Raw genomic sequence first — 21,929 nt, 5'->3', positions numbered from 1 at the left:
GACTTGCACTGAAACTACGAATCCCTTAACTAGTCTGAAGGGAAATACCATGAATTTTCATCGTCGTTGTCTCCTCCTCCTCCTCCCCCTCCTGCTTCTGTCACCCACCATCACCAACCCTTTCTTATTTTTTCATTGTCTTTTTATCTCCTCACCACCACCACCACCACCACCACCACCACCACCACTCCTTGTTTTCTCCTTCGTTGCATTTTTCCTCTGCCTCCTCCGCCTCCTCCTCCTCGTCACCACCATCACCCCCTCCTCCTCTTCCTTCCACCAGCAATCACCGCGACTCGTCCCCTTCCCCAGTCAACCTCACCCTTACATGTTACGATCTAAAATTATCCTTACCAATTTACCAGCACCAACCATTTCCTTACATTTGCCGTCATTCTTTTTCCATGCTGCCTCTCTCAACTCCACCCATCGCCGCCCGTAAATACTGTAGTCAGGCTTTTTTTTATATATTTTTTCTCTCCCTTTCCTTTAGTCTACAACGACTGCAACCACATAACGGTCCTGCACCACTACCTACTACTACTACTACTACTACTACTACTACTACTACAACTACTACTACTGCTACTAATACTACTACTACTACTACTCTCTCTCTCTCTCCAGTGCAAAATCTACCTAACATAATTTATCTTAATCTACGCCGTAAAGTTATTCATTACACTGTCGTCTGTCTTCGGGCAAGTGCAGCAGTTGTGTCACAGCGAACAGCGGGGGTATTATTAGCAACACGATCAATACTTTATTACCACTGCCCGCCTGCCCTAAATGCCTCTAGGAACTTTGACCTCTCCTTCTACAGGAAAAGAAGGAATATACACACATGACCATATGTAAATAGGCAACGACGCCAGCGAAGGTATATGTCCGAGTGTCACGTTATTTGTCACCTTGGAAATTGCGTCGCACCGTATGCCGGGGGTGTGGTGTGGTGTGGTGATGAGGTGTGGCGTGGTGGTGTGGTGTGGTCGCCTGCAATGCAATTTGTCAGGTCAACTGGTGGCGCTGGCGGAGACTGGCACGGTGGGGAGGTGAAAGACGGGTGATGGTGAAGTGGTGAAGAGAGGTTATGCAGAAGGAAGGGTAGGGTGCGGTGAATGGTAAAGTGAAGAGGTGAAACAGAAGGAGGGGAAGGAGGAGGAGGAGGAAAGTTTGCATGACTTTGCATGTCAAGGCGAGGAGGTGGAGCAGAAGTAAGAGAAGGAGGAGGAGGAGGAGGAGGAAGAGGAGGAGGAGGAGGAGGAGGAGTAGGAGAGGTGAGGACGGGGGAGAGGTTGAGCGGCGACGAATGGCAGGTGGTGGGGTGAGGTGCCGCTGTGGCTCTGCATGTAGGTGAGGCAGGCGGGGACAGCAATAATAGTGGGCCGAAGGTGGAGTCTGAGGGCTGACTGGGTTGGGGATAGATTTTAGGTCCGGGGAGAGTAAGGAGAAAGTGAAGGGCGGTTAGGAAGGAAGGAGAGGGGTAGGCACGTGTCCTGTCGAGGCTGTCGTGCAAGGCGGCCATCCAGGGGGCGGACACGGGCCATCACATCAGACGCTGCTGCACAGAACCAATGGATTTCAGGCAGTCCTCAAGTGACACATTCTCTCTCTTCCCTTCTTTTCTTAACTTTTTAACCTTCTGCATTACCATTTTCCTTACTTTTACTATTTCACCATCTTTCAGTACCTTTATATCAACTTTTTCGCCTTTTTTTTTTTTTATTCAGATGTATAGCTTACTTTTTCTATTTTGATTTATGTACTTTTTTTTTTCTTTTTTCGAGGGTGCCTAGCTCAGGTACGGCTTTGTTTCCCTCGTATTTTTGCGCTCTAAAACATAACCATTGTTCCTACATAGTTCTACTTTTTCCCTCCTGTGAGTTTCCTTTGTCTTTGCTTTTATTCAGAACACTCTCTCTCTCTCTCTCTCTCTCTCTCTCTCTCTCTCTCTCTCTCTCTCTCTCTCTCTCTCTCTCTCTCTCTTAACGGCAGTATCATCGGAGCACTTCATTGGTAACTACTTCACAGCCCATGGAAATGATGCACTGGTTCCCCGTCAACAACATAACCATCCCCCACGTCAATAGACAAGAACGTAAACAACACACCACCTGTCACTCACTCACACAACGCAACATTATCCTCTCTTCTACTCAAGCCGTCTAGCGGGATTCATGGCCATCCCCCATTCCCTCTATGTTTCCATACTAGGATTCAGCCTAGAAACACATCGACTTGTATAATGTAGGCAGTAAATCGCCGATGAAGAGGTGAGGTCATTCCCACGGCTCCCTCCCTCTCTCCTTCGTTAGGCTGCCACGCCGGCCCCACAGTTCCTCTATATCGCAGGCCCCAAATTGCAGTCGAGGAACGTGAGGAGGCACAGTTTATAAGGGGGATGCTGACAGCCAATGTGAAAAAGGGATGAAAATAACTTTACTCTTACATGAAGGGCAGCCACATTATACATTCTAAAGTGGCGCACGATGTTCACGTGGAATCTGCAGAGCCGAACACCTCCAATCGTTCCCTCCCATATCTTAAGCCTGAGCATCACGCCTCCACGTCCCAGGCCACGCTGTGACAAGCCACTCCTCTGCAATACGCCCCGCCACAATGTCACCATGCAAACCCCACCACTACCCTACTGTAAATCCCTGGTCCTCGCCACCGCTGCATGCACACTTGATATTAGTACGCCTTGCCACTTACCCTTCGATCGAGCGCTCAGCCTTCCCCTGGCAACACGCCACGTGCCGCACCTAATAAAGTCAAGGGAACACAACTCCAACAAACAACAAAGCAACCCCATCCACCCTCTGAGGCGAGTGGGTGTTGAGAGGGTTCCCGCGCCCCGCCAGCTGCCGCCCGCGTTTAATCAGGGAGCATAAACAGTGCCTTCCGTGATGGAGAAGTGATGATGTGCCTGAAACACGAGGATGAATGTAACCAAGAACGTTATCGAACTCAGTTCAGCTTGTGTACATAAATTATAATTGATTCGGATTTTTTTTTTTTCAAGGAAGGTCATATAGGAGTGTATGAAAACTGCCGGTGTAAATGATACTCATCACCGGACACACTCTTTCGTGAAGCCAGAATAAATAAACAAAAGAACTTCATTTGAATACTTGAATGGCATATGGAGAAACGCCACAAACATTACTCTCTAAGAAGCAAAACAAGGCGGGCACCCTCTTTATTACTGCCTTAAGTCCTTCCTCACTTGAGCAAATGAAAAAAATTATGTTCTGAGCGAAGGAGCAAGGCCACTGCACTCACGATGATTCCTGTCCGTGGTAAGCTCCTCGCCTCCCCTCCACTAACAGACACCACTGTTAAGAGCACCAACACCCATTTGGGAAATCCAAATAACCATTAAACATCTGGAGGATCGCTATCATGCAATGCTGCTTTACTTTACGCGTGCACAGCCTGTTATTTACTCGTAATGTGAGAGGCGAACATGCCCCCTCCTTCTGACTTCCCTGACAAGACTGGCATTTTTATGACCTAGTACGCGAAGTTGGTCGACTTCCTAAGATTGTATTATTAGAGTTCGTAACCCTCGGAACTATGATGTAATTATGACGGCATGATACACCAGCCCAGGATTATCTGAAGTACGCTGCCTCAAGTGGAGTCTAATCACCGCATTATATACTACACTTACGCTTGTTAACTTTAATAAATTTACTTAAATACTTGCATGTATGTACACAAATACGTCTCACTAATCAAAACCAAGATTAAGCATAAAATCAATGATGACAAAATCACTTGTTCAACTCATGAAAGAAGAAAATCTTTCCGTCATGCACTTCTAAATGAGCGAGTGCGGGTTCATCAGTGTTTCGCAGACCGCACTGCACCGCTAAGCTGCCACTATGAACTTTAGGCGGAACAAATATTTCAGTTTTAACAAATATCCAGTTTCAACTAACATTTTCTTACTAAATTATGTGTTATAATAGTAATGATCATACTGAGGTGCGACCTATCAAGAAACACACCAATACACGCGAGGTGAGTCAATCAAATACAACATGGTTTTATTGCTGGAATAAAAAAAAACAAAAAAACTTACGAACAGGTACTGTGGTGATGTTGGCAGCAGCTAGTAGTAGTAGTAGTAGTAGTAGTAGTAGTAGTAGTAGTAGTAGTAGTAGTAGTAGTAGTAGTAGTAGTAGTAGTAGTAGTAGTAGTAGTAGTAGTAGTAGTAATAGAAAATTTAAAAAAGGAAGTCACGAGCAGTAGTACTTAAAAGATGCAGTTGTAAAAATGTAAATAGATGTTGCTGCTGCTGCTGCTGTTTTCATTATTGTTGATATTGTTGGTGCTGATGATGATAATGGCGGTGATGGTGGCGGTGGTGGTGGTGGTGGTGGTGGTGATAATGAAGAGAGAACGGGAAGCAAGAGGAGGAACACTACCACAACAACAGCCACACAAACCGTAACAATTTTCCGCAGTATTACTTCCTCGCAGAGAGCAGGCCACCAAATTAAACCTGACCAGAGCTACGAGTCGTCCGGCACACCGCTGAATGGCCCGGGCAGGGATGGCACTTACGCATTACCTGCTTACCACCCGCGTCACCAATTACTGAATAAACGAGTGAAAAAAAAAAAAATAAATAAATAAAACTTACTTTTTTTTTCACTCAGTCAGAAACACACATGTTTTTAAGATTTCATGACGAAATATATTGATCACCTATGTCGTTGCATACTGTTTGCCTCAGCGAGACGAGGCGAGTCTAAGATGGTGCAAAAGTGTGGTGCCGCCGCAGTGCCGGACACTCCCAAATGTAGCAAGTTCCAAGTATGTGGAGGCAAGAGGAACACCAGGGGCGGGGCAGCTAGGGGATGAGGTGGGGGCATGATGAGCGAGAGCTGGACAGGATGGAGGGAGGGAAGGAGGGAACGAGGGATGTTATAGAAATGGCCGAGTTCGAATATAAGAAAGGCTGAAGGCGGGAGATTAAGAGGCCATCAGGAGACAAGGTACATGATGAATCCCAGGAGTTTACACTATAATCGGACAATAACGCTACGCCCCAGGGCCACCAGCCGCTCCACAAGCCTCCATAATGCACGTTATTGCGTCATAAGTTGGCTCTCCCGCCCACAGCCCCTTCCGACCAACAGCAATATTCCTTCGCCGGGGTCTTGGGGCACGGGGATTCTTCGCCTCTAGGAGCTTGAAGGGCGAACAGTTGGTTCAACAGCTCATTCTCTTTCCTTTCTGTTGTCTGCCTCCCTCTGAGTCACCAGCACCAGGGGCACTCGCATGACGCGTCGAGGCACACCAGTCCCAAGGAACCACCGTCAGGATGATACATAAGAGTAAATATTACGAGGATATCCTGGCGACCTACTTGTTTACATTCACCAGAGGATTTGGTGGCACGCAACCTCCTCCTCCTCCTTCCTCCTAACCTTCCCTGCTCTTCCACTCCTTACTTCTCTTACTGCCTCTATCCTCTTCTTCATGGCCCAATCCTGCCAATCTAAATACGACCTCTCAATAATCTAGATCTTCAGCTTCTGCCTCTAGTTAATTACTGCAGCAAAAGGCGACCTCGCAGCCTCCTTGTGGGCGTGGAGGACGCTAATCCGGCTAGTGGTTAAATGTGGAAGAGGCGAGGCGAGGAAACGAGACTCTCACCTAGGCTCCGATGCCCTTCACCCCCCCCCCCAACACACACACAGCAATTCATACAATCTAAAACACAAACCGTCGAATGGAAACTTTACAATGAAAAAAAAAAACAAGAACGACAAGAACATCTACAAGAACAGCAACAGCAATAATAATACCACAACCACCACCACCACCACTACCAACAATATAACAACAACAACAACAGCAAAGATAAAAACAATAACAGAAACCGCGATGCGTCCACAAAACTGTTTCTCTAATGTGTGGTGAATGTAATGTGTGGTGAATGTGAGTTCCAGAGTCTCAGAGTAAGATCGTCCACCGGCTGGCAGAATGTGTATATCCCAGCGGACCGAACCTTCCCCTCCTACCGAGCCGAAACCTCCTGCCGGAAAGTTATTTTTAAGGCTCGTGTGCCCAATGTTTTCCCAGCAGACTCAGGAGAACTCCACACGAAAAGAAGCAGATGTAGTAAAAATTCCATTAAAATTCCCATTAAGCAAAAATACCAAGGTAAGCAAAAATACAAGGTTGGGCACACATGAATTCCAGGATTCCCTCACTGGTCGTGGTGGCATTTCCTCGGGACTGGCCACTGAATACACACTAAGCAAACAGCACCAACATGAATCTTCCTCAGGAACATGCGGTGGCATTGACCTTTCCCTGTCATGCATCACGAGGCATGGGGTGAAACAAATGTCAACTCATTCATCCGTAACAAACCTACAGATCCACTGAGTAAATAAATGCATACACAGTATGAATAAGATATCTATGAGCAAACAAACACAAGCAGCCTCGTCGCCACACCACAACACGCCGGGCCAGTGTCCGCACATCCACTGCAATATTCAAAAATTATTCCTCAAAATTATATACAAGACCCACATCCACATGATTCATGCCTTTACGGTTATCATTTTCCGCGCCGCGCACGCAAACTAAACCCAATGACGCACGCGCGGGTACATGAAACATAGGCGCGCGCGCGCTCGCACGCACGCACACACGCACACACGACAGCCGACATCCACAGCAGGCTACATCGTTAGTTGTAATTCCTGTTATACAGCACAATCAATCACAAAAATTATCCAAATGACATGCAAAAAATAATATCTACAGCATTTACAACGACAATAACTATGTTAGTAGTAGTAGTAGTAGTAGTAGTAGTAGTAGTAGTAGTAGTAGTAGTAGTAGTAGTAGTAGTAGTAGTAGTAGTAGTAGAAGTGGGTGATGGTGATGGTGGTAACAGCAGCAGCAGCAAAAACAGCAACAACAACAACAACAACACGTGTTCCCATGCCCTCTTCTACTGGAGACTTGCACCACGGCGTGCCTAAAGGTTACACACCAAGAAGCTCCACATCGCTAACGCCAACCACGGCCTCTGCATCCAATTAACGCTTCAAGCAGTCTGCTGAATTATCCATCTCTCCTCTCAAGTTGCTAAAGTGTAAGAGAGTATCTTGTGATTAAAACAAAGTCGCGTACTGATACTGTGAAAAAATATTACCTTTTTTTCAGTTAAGAATAAAGAAATTACTTAAAAGCAAACAAGTATGATGGGAAAAAACGAAGAAGCTGCTACCACTTGCAGTGAGTGGTATCATGAGTGCAGGTGTTCAGCGAAGCGGGACAAAACATGACCCTGAACGAGACCCGCTACTGGACTGGTCGCGTCCCTGGCCTGCACAGGCCTACCTGACGCGGCAAGGCCAAGGGGGTGGGGATAGTACCTACCTACTCCCGTCAGCACATAATTGGTGTTTCGTGCCCGGCATGGAAGAAACACCTGTTGACTGTCACAGGTAACCACATACCTGGTGCTAGGCAATTAGCAAGCAGAGGAGACCCGCCAGTCTCGCGCAAACCAACATGTACCTGAAACAAGAACGTAAGAGTTATTCAGAGTTACTGCACGCCGACATCCAAACCTACCAAGGGACCAGTGCGTTCATAACTGGCACGCGTGTAAAGCAGAAAAGCTTGCAAAATATCAATCCCATCATTTAAGAAGTAGGAAGCAAAATCTTTCTCAAGGAAAACTCAGCTCTATTTTCCTGGAAAAAAGAAAAGTACAGGCGGTATGCTGCAACAGCGCGAGTTCAATTTATCAAACACGGAACAAGTGGACACGTCAAAGGCAGAGGAAAGTGAAAAAGGGGAGGTGTGGTGATCCAGGCCGTCGGCAAACCGGGACACTCACTGCAAGGGAACGACTCCAATGGTAAGCCGGTTTGTTTTCATACAGCGCCTTACCTCATTCCTGTGTCAACAAAACCAAAGCTTTTACAAAAATATACAAGAATCCCATTACCATGTTTCCTACAAAGAACAAAATGCAAAATAGAGACTAAAATAAAAACAAAACTGGCACCAAGAACATGCGTCAGTTCAATGTTATCAGCCTCACCTTTCACGTGTCAACGCACACTACCAACATTCCCCGTCCACACAGTCACACATGCCTGTCCGTCTCACTGGGCAGGCTTGGAGTTCTGTTTCAAGGTCCTGTCACACACACACACACACACACACACACACACACACACACACACACACACACACACACACACACGAACAAAAAAAATGAATTCCAGGCTGCCAACTTCTTTCTCACGTATCGTATGCTCTCTCTCTCTCTCTCTCTCTCTCTCTCTCTCTCTCTCTCTCTCTCTCTCTCTCTCTCTCTCTCTCTCTCTCTCTCTCTCTCTCTCTCTCTCTCTCTATATATATATATATATATATATATATATATATATATATATATATATATATATATATATATATATATATATATATATATATATATATATATATATATATATATATATATATATATATATATATATATATATATATATATATATATATATATATATATATATATATATATATATGTATAAACACACACACACACACACACACACACACACACACACACACAAGTCAGTTCGGGCGTTGTAACTTTGTTTCGTCAGCCGTGAATGCAATTAATCCTCCAGTGATCCAGGCAGACGATCATCTTCATCCACTGTCGGCAACCACCTCACACACGGCGCAGGCATGGTTCATACCTTCCATACTACAACGTAAAACATATTCCACGTATTAAGTGAACAAAAACCACGTATACAAACCTTTTTTTAGATACACCAATTGAAAACAACTAAAAACAGAATATCTGATCTTTTACATCCCAAACAGCCTGCTTCGTGAGGACCTTAAATACAGTTATCAAGAAAACTTCTTAAATGAAGCTGACAAGCATCACACGACAGGGAATCTCTCCATGAAGTTCCATTAACAGGTAATGATAGGTGAGCGAGACAGGAAATCAAGGAAAAGAAAGAGTGGGCGAAGCATCATCTCAAACACAGTAACGATGAACGAATAAGTATATATAAGTATTAGTAAAATGTGAAGCAGAAGAGTCAGCATAAAACCAACAATAAAACATGAGTATTCCCGGTAATTTCAATCTTAACACTGCAGTACACGTAGACGAAGGTTGCTAAACATTCCTATTGAATCTATCACCAGGGTATAATCTGATAAGGTGATCCAAGCTTCCTGTTCCCGCCACAACATTCACTGTGACGCGCAAGACAGCCGACGTATGCTGCCACGACGACGTTCGACGTTTTTTTTTTTTTTTTTTTTTGCCCATGCTGTAGTTGGTAGTGTGTGAACGCGAGCGAGCGCGCGTGCGAGCACACACACACACACACACACACACACACACACACACACACACACACACACACACACACACACACGACCTGGGGCGAAATGGATAGCATGGAGGTGCTTTTAAGCTCCCTCGCGTACACAAAAGAAAAGGCGAGTCCTGAGGTGGCGTTCGAGCCATCCCACGCCCCCTCCTCAGTCTCCCTGACAGCTCTTGGCACCCCTTGTCTCACACACGTACGAGGCAAAATAATTCATAAAGGCCCCGTCCTCTGTTTGGACGTCTAACTCTTAGTCGAAACGTACCCGAGGTTAACTCAGATCTGTCGCGAAACACCAAGCCCTTCATGCAGCAACACAACCACCGGCTCGGTTAGCTTTTGTTCAGATAACCTGAGCTTGGCCCAATTGAAGCTACTCCCCGCCCCTCACACTTAACTCAGTCGGTGGAGTCACATTCCCAATTTCCTTCCTTCCCCTCCCTTCCACTATAGGCGAGCTGCACACGAGGGCCTCTGAAAGTGTTGACAATAGCAGGTGGCGGGAAGGAGGGGAGGTTTGGTAGGACCCGAAACGCCATTGCTAGCATGTTAAAAATCTGCAGTAAATATTCCAACAAGGCTCATTAACTGCATTAGTCGTGTCAGATGCAGCCATGAGAGCGATACAAATGATGTGCTCCCATTAGCCGAGTAAGTGTGTTTCGCATGTTTTGATGAGCCGGAGCACTGCTTGACACGGAGCGGACGGGCCGGCGGGACTGAATCAATGCGAAGCAGCCGCCCCCTTCGCGCCCCACACCCCGCACCTCCCACGCATCAATATGTAACAACGGGTTCTGCCGCCCTGCTGGCCATCGCCGAAGACAAACAGTGGGTGCGGTAAGGACGGTATAAAAATGTAAGAAAAGACTGGAGAGCACAAGAGGACGCAGTAAATATATGAATAATTGGAAAGATACCGCCGCACATATTGAAGTACACGCTGAATACACAGCCATCCCCCTAATTTATTCACAATCTTCCCGATACACAATCAACCTTAACCAGATTCCGACGCACCTCGCCCTCGTCTTGCCATCCCTCCCTTTCCCATCTCTCCCTCCCTACCTTCCCTTGCCACCCTTCCCTTCCGTCCTCTCCCGGGTCTGCCCCCTCTGCCTTGCCTCTCCTCCTCCGACTCCCGACTACACGACACAAAGTTTTACTCAGACAAATTTAAACTTCGCAACTTCTAGATATGCTTATCTTGATTCAATAATTTACCTTATCAAATTTCACACCTTCTGACGAGCCCCGCGCTAAATCAGGAGTCACAACATCGATAAGCCAGCGCCTGAATGCTGCGTGTTAGCTCAGATTGACAGTGTGCCTGGCCGCCCTGGTGTCAGGTGATGTGTATGGAACGGGAGCTCACAGTCTTCCACGACCGAAGAAGACAGTGGATGGGTGGCAGCGAGCCATGAGATAAGAGTAAAGTCTCGGAAAGTCATTCATTAAGACAATCTGCGGGCCATGCGGACTGCTCAGAGATCTTTTCATCACCTTGCAGAACGGTGTTTCCTAATGTCACACCAAACAGTACACTGGAGTGGTACAAGAACTCACTAATTCACTTCCCCAGCCCTTCCAATCCACACATCCACAAAAACAAGACCATAAGTTGACCAGAGAAATAATCCTTCACTGTACATATTTATGAAAAACTGTTTAGAGTCACTTGCATTTTCAACCCCTTTAACTCCCCTGTGCAGAGGAGACATGCACTCACCGCCTCATTACAATACTGTCCAAGTGCTGATGATACTTCAATGGGTCGTTCCGTCTCCCAGCACAAGACCAACAAACATTTACTGCAGGTCCGCAACACTCACCACAACCAATCCGCCGCCCTCCTCCCCATACCACTCTTTTCTTCTCCTTGCTCACATTCGTTACTGTACTAACCACCTATTTGGTATTTCAATTACACACGTAGTACCGATCCACGCCCTCTACACCGAAGCGTCGCATGATAATACAGGCCACCTCCACCATCACCGCCGCGGGAGGCTGAATGAACCGCAGCGCCAGCCGCTTCACACGTACTTGTTGGGGCAGCTCAAAGTTCAATTACTTCCTAATATGCAATTTCAGCACGGTTCCTCGCCCGAGTTCGGCTCCCTAACCCCGCTATATCTAATTTCTAGACCATAATCACCAGCCTCGTTATACACAAGGGGAAATATCCTATTGAGATGAAACTAATCGGCGCGTGATACTAAATTGTCGGGCACAGACAAGTAACATTCTTTTCGTGTTACAGTGACAAGGAATTATTTAAAGACTGGCCTCGCAGTTCGCCTGTAATCACACTACATCTACAAACACACCTTGTCCGCCTGCTGCAAGGCGTGGCGTGTCTGGCGGCCTGTGTGTCCGCCGCCTGACCGATAGCCGCCTCATCTGTCACTGTCCACGTTATCACCCCATCTAGGCTGCATCGGGTCATCGCACACGCATCCTCAAGGTATTTGTTATTATGCATAGTTTGTTATTCCTCGCGATACATCAGATAAATTTTACTCGACTTTCCATAGTCTTTCTATGACTTATGAAGCGTATGCATCAAGTGTAATCCCATGAAGAACAAATCACTAAACATCAAAATCAAGAGCAGTAGCATGGATCAGGAAAATAAACATTACTAAACTTTTCCGCCTCGACGGCCACCAGCTGCCACCTGGGTGACGAACGGCCCGTCTGGCGTCTATGAAATACTGACCGCCTCTGTATTACTGCTGCAATAATTCCTGCACGAGATGTGCCCCACGCACCCAAACGTCTTTCTCACCTCGCCATTCACAGTACACCTAGGCCACGGTGGGGGTGGCTATTAATTTCCATCTCGGTAAGAACCTAACCAGCAATCAGGCTCCCTCACGTAGCCTTCTCTTTGACGAACAAAACTCATCCTGCTTGGCAGCTTCTATACAGTTTACTCGGACAGATCATCTCAACACACGATCCAACAGACCCTCTCAGCCTGATGCCTCCCGAGACATCTTCCCTGCTGCAACATTTACTTCGCGACCCAACTCACGACACCTGCTGAAAGAATCCCACACCTTGCCCCGCATGACTGAGGCCAATAATACTTTGTCTAACCTAACCCTCCTATATGTAACCATACTTTGAATTTTTTTTTTTTTTTCCTTCCAGATTAACGAGAACATTTTTTTTTTTTCAGTTGATCCAAGCTTCTGTCAACATTCACCCATAAACAGCTTGCGAGCCTCCCCAATCCTTAGCCCAAAAAAAAAAAAAAAAACGTTTAGGCCACACCCGTAAACAGGTCGAAGTCCACGAGTACACCGTCCTTCGCACTCGTCCAGAAATCCGGAAAGTATAGATCTATCGGTCCTACTGACCGCATAAATAAAATATAAATAAACAAATAAATGAATAATAATATATAACATATAACGAAATTAAACCAAATAAAAATATACGAATAAACAAACAGAATGAAAATAAAAAACATAAAAAAGCTGGAAGGGAAATGCATCTTAAAAAGGTGGTGCAGAAATGCCAGCAAGGAAGATCCGAGCATCCACTAAAGTGTTACTAAAAGTGTAGCGTGAAGATGCCTGATGCGGGAACCGTGTTGCCGAGATGGGACGCTCTCTGTCCAAGGCGCTGCTGTAAGAAGAGAGAGAGAGAGAGAGAGAGAGAGAGAGAGAGAGAGAGAGAGAGAGAGAGTGTGTGTGTGTGTGTGGGTGGGTGGGTGGCGCGCGCACACACGCGCGCACGCACTCACACACACACACACACACACACACACACACACACACACACGCACACACACGGAAGACACAGCATCGAAAGGAAAAACAGTGAACAGAAAGGAAACTTGGACACAAACAAGGACACAGTAAGAAAGCGGTGCAAGAAGCAGAAAAACGACACAGTCATATAAAAGATATATATTATTAAAAAAAAAAAACTGTGTTCAAAGGAGAGCGTAGGGCTGGAGGTAGGAAAGAAGACACGGAAGGAAAAAAGAGAGAGAAGGAAAGAAGATAATTATCGGAGGAGTCTACGGCCCAGAGGCTTACGAGAGTCGCTGGGGAGTGCTGAGAGTCAGCACTATACCCTCTTCCTTCATGTCCCCGCCCCCCTCAATCACCTTCATCGCCTTCTCCACACGGCTTATGGCAGTTAATCGCCTCGTTACTCCCAGAACTAAATCCAAAATGCCGACTCATTATACTCAAGTCAAGTGGCAAATGAGAACCAATTGCCTCGCTGAGGCTGGTCACCCACGGCAAGTCCCTCGCTGGAAAATGTTATAGACTTCGATATTCTTGAGTAGGTGACTGTCGATCCTGCTGCTTGAGGCTCAACCTCCTTCCTGCACGAGCCTGTCTGTCCGGTGACAGCCCTGCAAGGCCAGGCTATTTAGGCGCGGCTGGGGATGCATCAACGTGAAACCTTTCATTTGTTTGAAATCTTTTTTTTTTAGCATGGAAGCGTCCGCCACTTACTCGCAGCTTCCTTCATTACGTCCACTTGCCATTCACTACTTCAAAGATGACTTCCCCGCATTTCATTTGAATACTTCAAAAAATATTACAGAAGTAAAACATTTACATATCAGTGTGCAGCGAACAAACGTGAATTCTGACATTCATCGTCACTTTCACTTACACCCCACACTGATGAAAAACAAACAACGAATAAAAAAGGAGGAAAAAAACTAAATAAAAATGTAAACTAATAATCACCAATAAAAATTTACAACTACATTAATATCCTTTCGTTCACTTCACTCACCCTGCGCTTCATTTTATATCGCTTCCCCATTTTCTGCAGCCCTCGTATATCTAACATCCCGCCCTAATAACACTAATGCAGTTGTTGCAGACGTAACGCCGCTGTCCACTGCCTTGTTTGTCACCGGAGCCCGAGCGGATCCTGCCCCTGTTATAAATCAGTAGCCTCGCCTGGCTCGGTCCAGGGCCAATCCTCGTATTTCGGTCAAACTACCGAATTAAGCCCAAGCACGGTTACCTTTTTCAACCATTTCACGCTGCGCTCTCTCTGCTCAGGCACAGATGTAGATAACGAGACACACGCAGGCAGACACGTGGACATGCGAGAAGACTCCTCCAGAACTTGGCTGTATGTTTTCTTCTCGGCTGTCTCAGTCTATTCGTTCATGTATGATTTATTTATAAGATATCGGTCAATACCAATAAGTTACACGTGCACCAAGGGAACCAAGAAGCTCTCTCTCTCTCTCTCTCTCTCTCTCTCTCTCTCTCTCTCTCTCTCTCTCTCTCTCTCTCTCTCTCTCTCACATTTCCTCTTGGGCATGACGGCTGCTGCTGCTGCTGCTGCTGGTGCATATAATCCAGAAAGCTGCAGCGACAAGTGCAGTGCCGCCATCGATGCGATGCACAGCGAGTTAAGAGTTGCAAATGCTTGGCTGTTTCGCCCACCGCTCACTTGGGCGTGTGCGTGTGACGCTCGCCAGGCCCACCGTGAACCCAAAAGTGAATACAAGAACTGGCAGCACTATCAAACAGTCCCCCCCTCTCAAAATGCCTCCTCTATCATTTCGTCTCCCTTTGCCATCTGGGTATACAGTGCCCAAAGTGTGCCGTGGTGCCGGTATGCTACGCACATACATACACCAGGATTCAATATGATGCACATCGAACTGTATGACAGATGCCACAAAAATCACATTTAAAATTATGTATTTGAGTTACGCTAATTGGATCACAAACAGGTGTGGTCCAAAGTAATTAATGAAACTGTCAATGCGGTGCATGGGAGGGAAGCTTGCGTGGCTCCGGGGCCGCAATGACGTGGCTGTGGCGTATACCTTTGATGTGGTCGTTGTGTGGTGACGTTGCACTAGTTATGGTGTGGCCTGATAAAGGCAACGTGTGGTGCTGTGTGCCCTTGCTGTGGCTCTGGAGTGGTTTCATTATGAGTGTTGTGAGAAATACTACGTAACTAGTGTGTATCTGCGTCTACTAAGGCCGCAGACTAATTCGATATGCTGTTTGCAATGCCGTCGTGTTATCCATTTATGTTCCCTTAGACTCTACTCTCACTTACGGATTGAAGGAGAATCACATCGCCGCCTTGCTTAGTCCTGTGCAGTAATAGACTAAAAAATAATGGAAAAAAAAATAACTGAAACCAACCTCAACACCTGACTCCCGCACACCTGTATACGCACACACCCACCGCCTGCATGGCCACACTATTCCTGCCTCCAGCCCAATCTCCGCCTTACACTTCCAGACATGTCTTCAACACGTCCTCCTACTCCTCCTCCTCCCCCCCCCTCCTCCTCCACATCATCCTCACCCTTCCCTCCTCCACCCTCCCCTTCCTTGGTTCAGCTACTCTTCCATTATACAAGGAGAGGCGGAACTAAAGGCTATCTTGCTTCGTCAACTCCTGTACCTTGTTTCCTCTCTCTCTCTCTCTCTCTCTCTCTCTCTCTCTCTCTCTCTCTCTCTCTCTCTCTCTCTCTCTCTCTCTCATGGGGTCCCTTCGTTCCCCTCCACATTGGCAACCAACCTGCCGCTCTCCTTCCCTCCGCTGTACAATTAGCCGAGGGTCAGGCTGCCAGGTTACTCCCGGGTGACTACGAGTGTCAAGTCGCCCCTAATTTCCCCAGCAGCCAGAGGGAGTCGGTGTGTTCGTGCACCAATTTTCAGGATTAACTTGTCCGCTTTCCGAAACAAATACTCTACACTGACTCGGGAAATACACTTACGTAGTTTTTTCGATGGACAATTCCTCACGTTAAGGTTGAGCAGGTGCCTGATTATGATTGTATTCCGAGAGGCACTGTGCTTCGTTGTTCCCCATGAAGAGGAAAATACGCAGCAGTTGCAGCCTTACTGTACCAAAATGTGATTTCGCGTTGCTGAAGGGCAAGGCCGCCATCCATCCGGCAGCCCCGTAACGCAATAACTGGTACAGGTTTCGGTCACTAAAGACTGCGAGCACTACACACTCTCCTACTCGTGTGACGTGAACGAAGTCCAGCGACAGAGCGATAACCTGACGCTGAAGGGCATGAGTGTTTGAAACCAAATGCCAACGAACAATCCAATCTTTTGAGCCCTTTGAAAGCTCAATTTCGCTTCGTAAATTTATACGTTGATTCAAAATTGTTTCCGACAGCGCTGGATCCTTGTAATATTAATCTACGTTCTTCAGAATCATGAAAGTCTCTTCCACTTACCACTACGACAGCACAACCAGCACCAGCACCACCATCCTCGCCATCCGTCACGCAGGCCATCACCGCTCCTGGCACACCGACACACGTATCTTTTACTGTCCTAATATCCGCTCTCCCTTCTTCCATTGCCACTACTTGTCTCTCTCCTTCAAGAAGTATCCTTCCTCCTCGCACACTCGGCCCCTGATTTAGATACAACCACTGTTTCTTTCTCCTCCTCCTCCTCCCCCTTCACAGCCACAGCCTCACCTCCTGGCTAACACACAGCGGGCAGCACCTGATCACCTGCTGTACCTTCGCGCCAACACAGGTTATACTACAGCTTGTCACGCCACACCACGAATTGGATTTTCTCCCCCCATCCCTCCCAGCACCCGCCGGCATCCTTTACTTACTACACGTGCGCGGGTATATAGGCTTTACTTCGATTTTTTTTTTCATTATTGTAATTATGATATGCCTTGTTCCCCCTATCCCAATAGATAAACACACACACACACACACACACACACACACACATACACACGCTTCTCTTTAAATATATTCTCTTTCATCATTGTCATACATGTATTCATCTCCACTTTCTGATTATCTCCTGTCTGGTGATAGTGGAATGTGTGTGTGTGTGTGTGTGTGTGTGTGTGTGTGTGTGTGTGTGTGTGTGTGTGTGTGTGTGTGTGTGTGTGTGTGTGTGTGTGTGTGTGTGTGTGTGTGTGTGTGTAGCCCGTCCCTTCCCCTCCTCACGCAGTCACGCACAACACATCGCTAGTGTATAATTCACGTGTTGTTCCGGTGGCACACGGCAGGTGCTTCTGTGTCAGGTGTCACCACACACTGGCCCGCCACTCCTCCCAGCGCGCTGCACCAGTCCACACCAACACAAACTGGTGATAAAACCCTGCGAACATTACAAACACTCCAGTACTTAAACCTCATGCATCACTTTTCATCCCCCTTCCTCTCTTTCTCTCACTCTCCTCTCCTCTCTCTCCCTTCCACCAACTCTAATATCGGTGCACCCTCTTCGTTATTTCCAGACCCGTGCTTTGTTTCCCACCGGCATGGTTAATACAATTTTTCACTGAACACAATTTCGGCAATGTTTCACGCTAAACTACTTTCAATACACTAACTCTTAGGCGGCGCACGTATATTTGCATGCTGGAATTTGTGAAGTCGGCGGCTCGATTCTCCGCGCTACCGGCCACTTCTGAAGATAATAGAAAGCGCAGCGGTTCAGAATGGGGCCGCCCTGTTGTCCCTTACAGTGTGGGCCCCCTCCAGTGTGGCCAGCAAGGTGGGCTGCATGCTGCCTCAGGGATGGTTCAATCCGGGGTGTGTATATGTTCCTATCACCACTACAAACACCAGGCAGGGGACTAAGACGAGGGGGGGAGAGAGAGAGAGAGAGAGAGAGAGAGGAGAGAGAGAGAGAGAGAGAGGAGAGAGAGAGAGAGAGAGAGAGAGAGAGAGAGAGAGAGAGAGAGAGAGAGAGAGAGAGAGAGAGCAATACAAATAACATGACTACTTGGGTAAATCACTCAAAACCCAACTTAAAACATGAACCACTACAGTACATGCAACCCTGATGACAACTACCTCCCCTCCACACACACACACACACACACACACACACACACACACACACACACACACACACGTCTCCCACTCATGTAGCAAATGAAACACACACACCTAGACTTACAAGTACATAAGCAAGGACAAGCCAGCAGCATCCCCCGCCCCCAGCCACGCACCGCCAGCCTTCCCTCAGCGAGCACAGCGGGGACAGGTGCAAGGGAAGGGTGCAGTAGGGAGCGCCACTGCAGCACACACTCACCTGGAAGGAGGAAAGGAACACGTCAGTAACAGTCCCCAATGAACTTAAGTGAATGATATTGATTATGACCAAAGCATAAATGAACGTGATGGAATGAATGCAAGGGACACTTAACACCACACCTCCTCACCCTTACAAAACCGATAGAATGTATTGTAATATATAATAAAGTAATTATTATAAAGTTGTTGAAGTGAAAAAATAATAACAGCATTTGAGTTAATAATTTACATCTCTCTCTCTCTCTCTCTCTCTCTCTCTCTCTCTCTCTCTCTCTCTCTCTCTCTCTCTCTCTCTCTCTCTCTCTCTCTCTCTCTCTCTCTCTCTCTCTAATAATATAAAGTTGAATTGTGTAAGCTCTCTCTCTGTGTGTGTGTGTGTGTGTGTGTGTGTGTGTGTGTGTGTGTGTGTGTGTGTGTGTGTGTGTGTGTGTGTGTGTGTGTGTGTGTGTGTGTGTGTGTCCTTTCATTAATTTACTCGCCCATTCAGTTATTCATACGTTCCTCCGCCACGCACCGCAAGACAAACACTCCCGCTGCCTCACACAGCATCCGCCCCTCCACCACACACACACACACACACCACACACACACACACACACACACACACACACACACACACACACACACACACACACACCGCCTTTATTGCCGATATAAACTTTCAGGACACCGGCTCATGGGAGGGCGTTATCTTCTCTTGCTTGTACTACGGTCATGTATTCAACGACCGAGGATTTTCTACCGCCTGGACTGAGCTTTTCTTCTGTCCGTGTCACTCTGCGGTTTCCAAAGCAGTTTTCCTCGTTTCCTTGCTATGAAAAAATTAATCAGAATGTCTTTACCACCCCACAGTTATTTATTTTTTTCATTTCCTAATACGGGATTATTTCTTATTCATTTTAATAAAGGTATTACTTGCACGTATGAATTATTCATTTTATCAGCACGGATTTGGCTCTTTGATGCATTCGTTATCAGTCCACCGGAGGAAGGTGCTTGACTGGAATTACAATCTCCGGAGGATGATTATCGATGTTTTCAAAGGATTTGCCAACGTTTGAAATCCAACAATGTTTGCCTTTGACACGTGAAAGGCTGTGTCGCTTGATGCACCGAACAGGGACGAGGAAAAAATAATTCCAATAACACCAAAGAGAGAGAGAGAGAGAGAGAGAGAGAGAGAGAGGAGAGAGAGAGAGAGAGAGAGAGAGAGAGAGAGAGAGAGAGGAGAGAGAGAGAGAGAGAGAGAGAGGAGAGAGAGAGAGAGAGAGAGAGAGAGAGAGAGAGAGAGAGAGAGACAGACAGACAGACAGACAGACAGACAGACAGACAGACAGACAGACAGACAGACAGACAGACAGACAGACAGACAGACACCACACACACACACACACACACACACACACACACACACACACACACACACACACACCAAATGCACCGCGTAAAAAGAGATGTGCACTCCCTCCCGCCCCATCCTCGGTCAAGTTCAACAGGAAGCGAATGATGTATAGGAGTGTGGCCCTTCCTCCATAAATCCTGACTCCACACAGGCCACGACCCTCCCCTGGCCAGGCACCACAGCTGCCGTCTGCCTCGCCCTCCATGGTCACTTGGTCCGCCACGCCGCATTAAGCTGTCAGGAGCCTCGTGACGCAACATTCCGCTCATTACTGTTTATCCTTCAGCCGATGCTAGGGTACTCCTCTTGCCTCGGCCTGCAATTTGTAGCTTTTCATCCTTCGGGAGGTGGCAGAAAGTATGGGGAAAAAAGTTGGCAAGGAGGTTGTTAGGCCCATCACACCTTGTACAAGACGCGGCCCTCCAACTTTCTTGACGCCCTGTAATTTCTGCCTTTTCATCCTTCAAGAAAAGGCAGATGATATCGAAAAGTTGGCATGTGGAGGGATCGTTGGGTCATCACACCTTAACACACACAACTCCTCAGCTTTAGAAGGCAGTGCGATACACGTAACCACAAGGAACGTCAATTCACTGAGAAAAACCCTCGTAAGCCAGTCAGTCGTTAGCGGTTTGGTCTGATAATGCTGTCACGGACAATACAAGTAAATATCATCCGACTTTTTTTTCCTTACAAATCAGGAAATGCCACACACAATAATGCACCGGAAAAAAAAAATAATATGCATTACCTGAACAATGATGAGGCAATTATCATTAAGCTTCAAGCGGAAACACTAATCTTAAAATATGAACGCCTCCATGAGATAGCATCAACTCGTGAATGTGTCGGTTTGCGGTCATTATCGGCCCAGCCAACCTGACGCTGTTTTTATCCCCACAACGTCAGTCACAACCCAGGAAGTCCTCCACACCAGGCGAGCGCGGGCGGGGTGTCTCGCAGGCCGTGCAAGGCGCGGGCTGGCTAAGGTCTAGGGGCGGAGGGACTGTGTTTACTCTGGGGAGGGCAGAGTGCTTGAGAGTAATGGAACGAGACTTTACTGAATGGGAGACGGCTGTTGAGCAAGAACCTGCCCAAGATCAAACGACACCGTACCGAGTGAGACATTACGAGCTGGCCGACACCTGCTGAGGAAGTGATTCGCCGCCTGGCCAGGATCACTTGAAGAGGGAGCGACGTTGAAGAGAGACACTCTCCGCTTCGTTTTTACCGCTGTCTCATTCATGAGGACCATATGTACTCAGGTCATGTCCGAGCATCCAAACAAAACTTAATGACAGGACAGGTCCTGCACGAAGAGCCACCTGCTGACACCAGACTTCGAAGGTGCAGCGCGCCTCATCCTACAGCTGCCAAACTCGGCCTCAACACTGACGTCACCTGTCAGCCGCAATCAGCCCAGTAATATATACTCGAGTGCAGCAAAAATGTGAACACCTAAAGATATCTGCAAGTCACATTCTTGCTTTATATATATATATATATATATATATATATATATATATATATATATATATATATATATATATATATATATATATATATATATATATATATATATATATATATATATATATATATATATATATATATATATATATATATATATATATATATATATATATATATATATATAGAAATAATAATAGTGCATAAAGCCGCTAAAAAACATTCTTCTTTGTCACTCAGGTAGCGTAAGTTTCCTTGCAGAATTTACAAACAACAGACTCCCTAGCAGTGCACAGCCCCAAGACCACCGCTGCTAAGACGGCCAGACGCAGGAGAGCCGGTGATAAGTGTTCCCGTCACACCATCGTCCCGGCCCGTCCCCGCCACACACACCCTTGCCGAGACGTGGGACTGAGCTAGTTAACTCCAGTGCAGAGTAAATTATGCACCACGCCGGCAATGACCCGCCACAAAGGGCCGCAGCTCGTTTATGGCGAGACGGCACAATTTTCTCTCCGTTAGTTCCAAGGTGGAAGAAATATATTTTCACATCAGGGCGCTGGCAGCATGTATCACAAGACGCGGCTGATGC

The 21,929-nt window shown here is 46.7% G+C and overlaps 1 long non-coding RNA gene across 1 annotated transcript in view; it reads right to left on the bottom strand.

The window, feature by feature from the left end:
* Window positions 1-1,914: 1,914 nt before the first annotated feature.
* LOC135108366 (uncharacterized) overlaps window positions 1,915-21,929 on the bottom strand; it is an 85,711-nt gene continuing 65,696 nt past the window's right edge. Inside the window, exon 3 of the long non-coding RNA XR_010272223.1 lies at window positions 1,915-7,560. This is a non-coding gene — a long non-coding RNA (uncharacterized LOC135108366). The remainder of the gene's footprint in view (window positions 7,561-21,929) is intronic.

This window comes from Scylla paramamosain, chromosome 2 (genome assembly GCF_035594125.1).
Source record: "Scylla paramamosain isolate STU-SP2022 chromosome 2, ASM3559412v1, whole genome shotgun sequence".
NCBI lineage: Eukaryota > Metazoa > Arthropoda > Malacostraca > Decapoda > Portunidae > Scylla > Scylla paramamosain.
The sequence above is the reverse complement of the archived record's forward strand: the minus strand, read 5'-3'. Positions and strand labels throughout refer to the sequence as shown.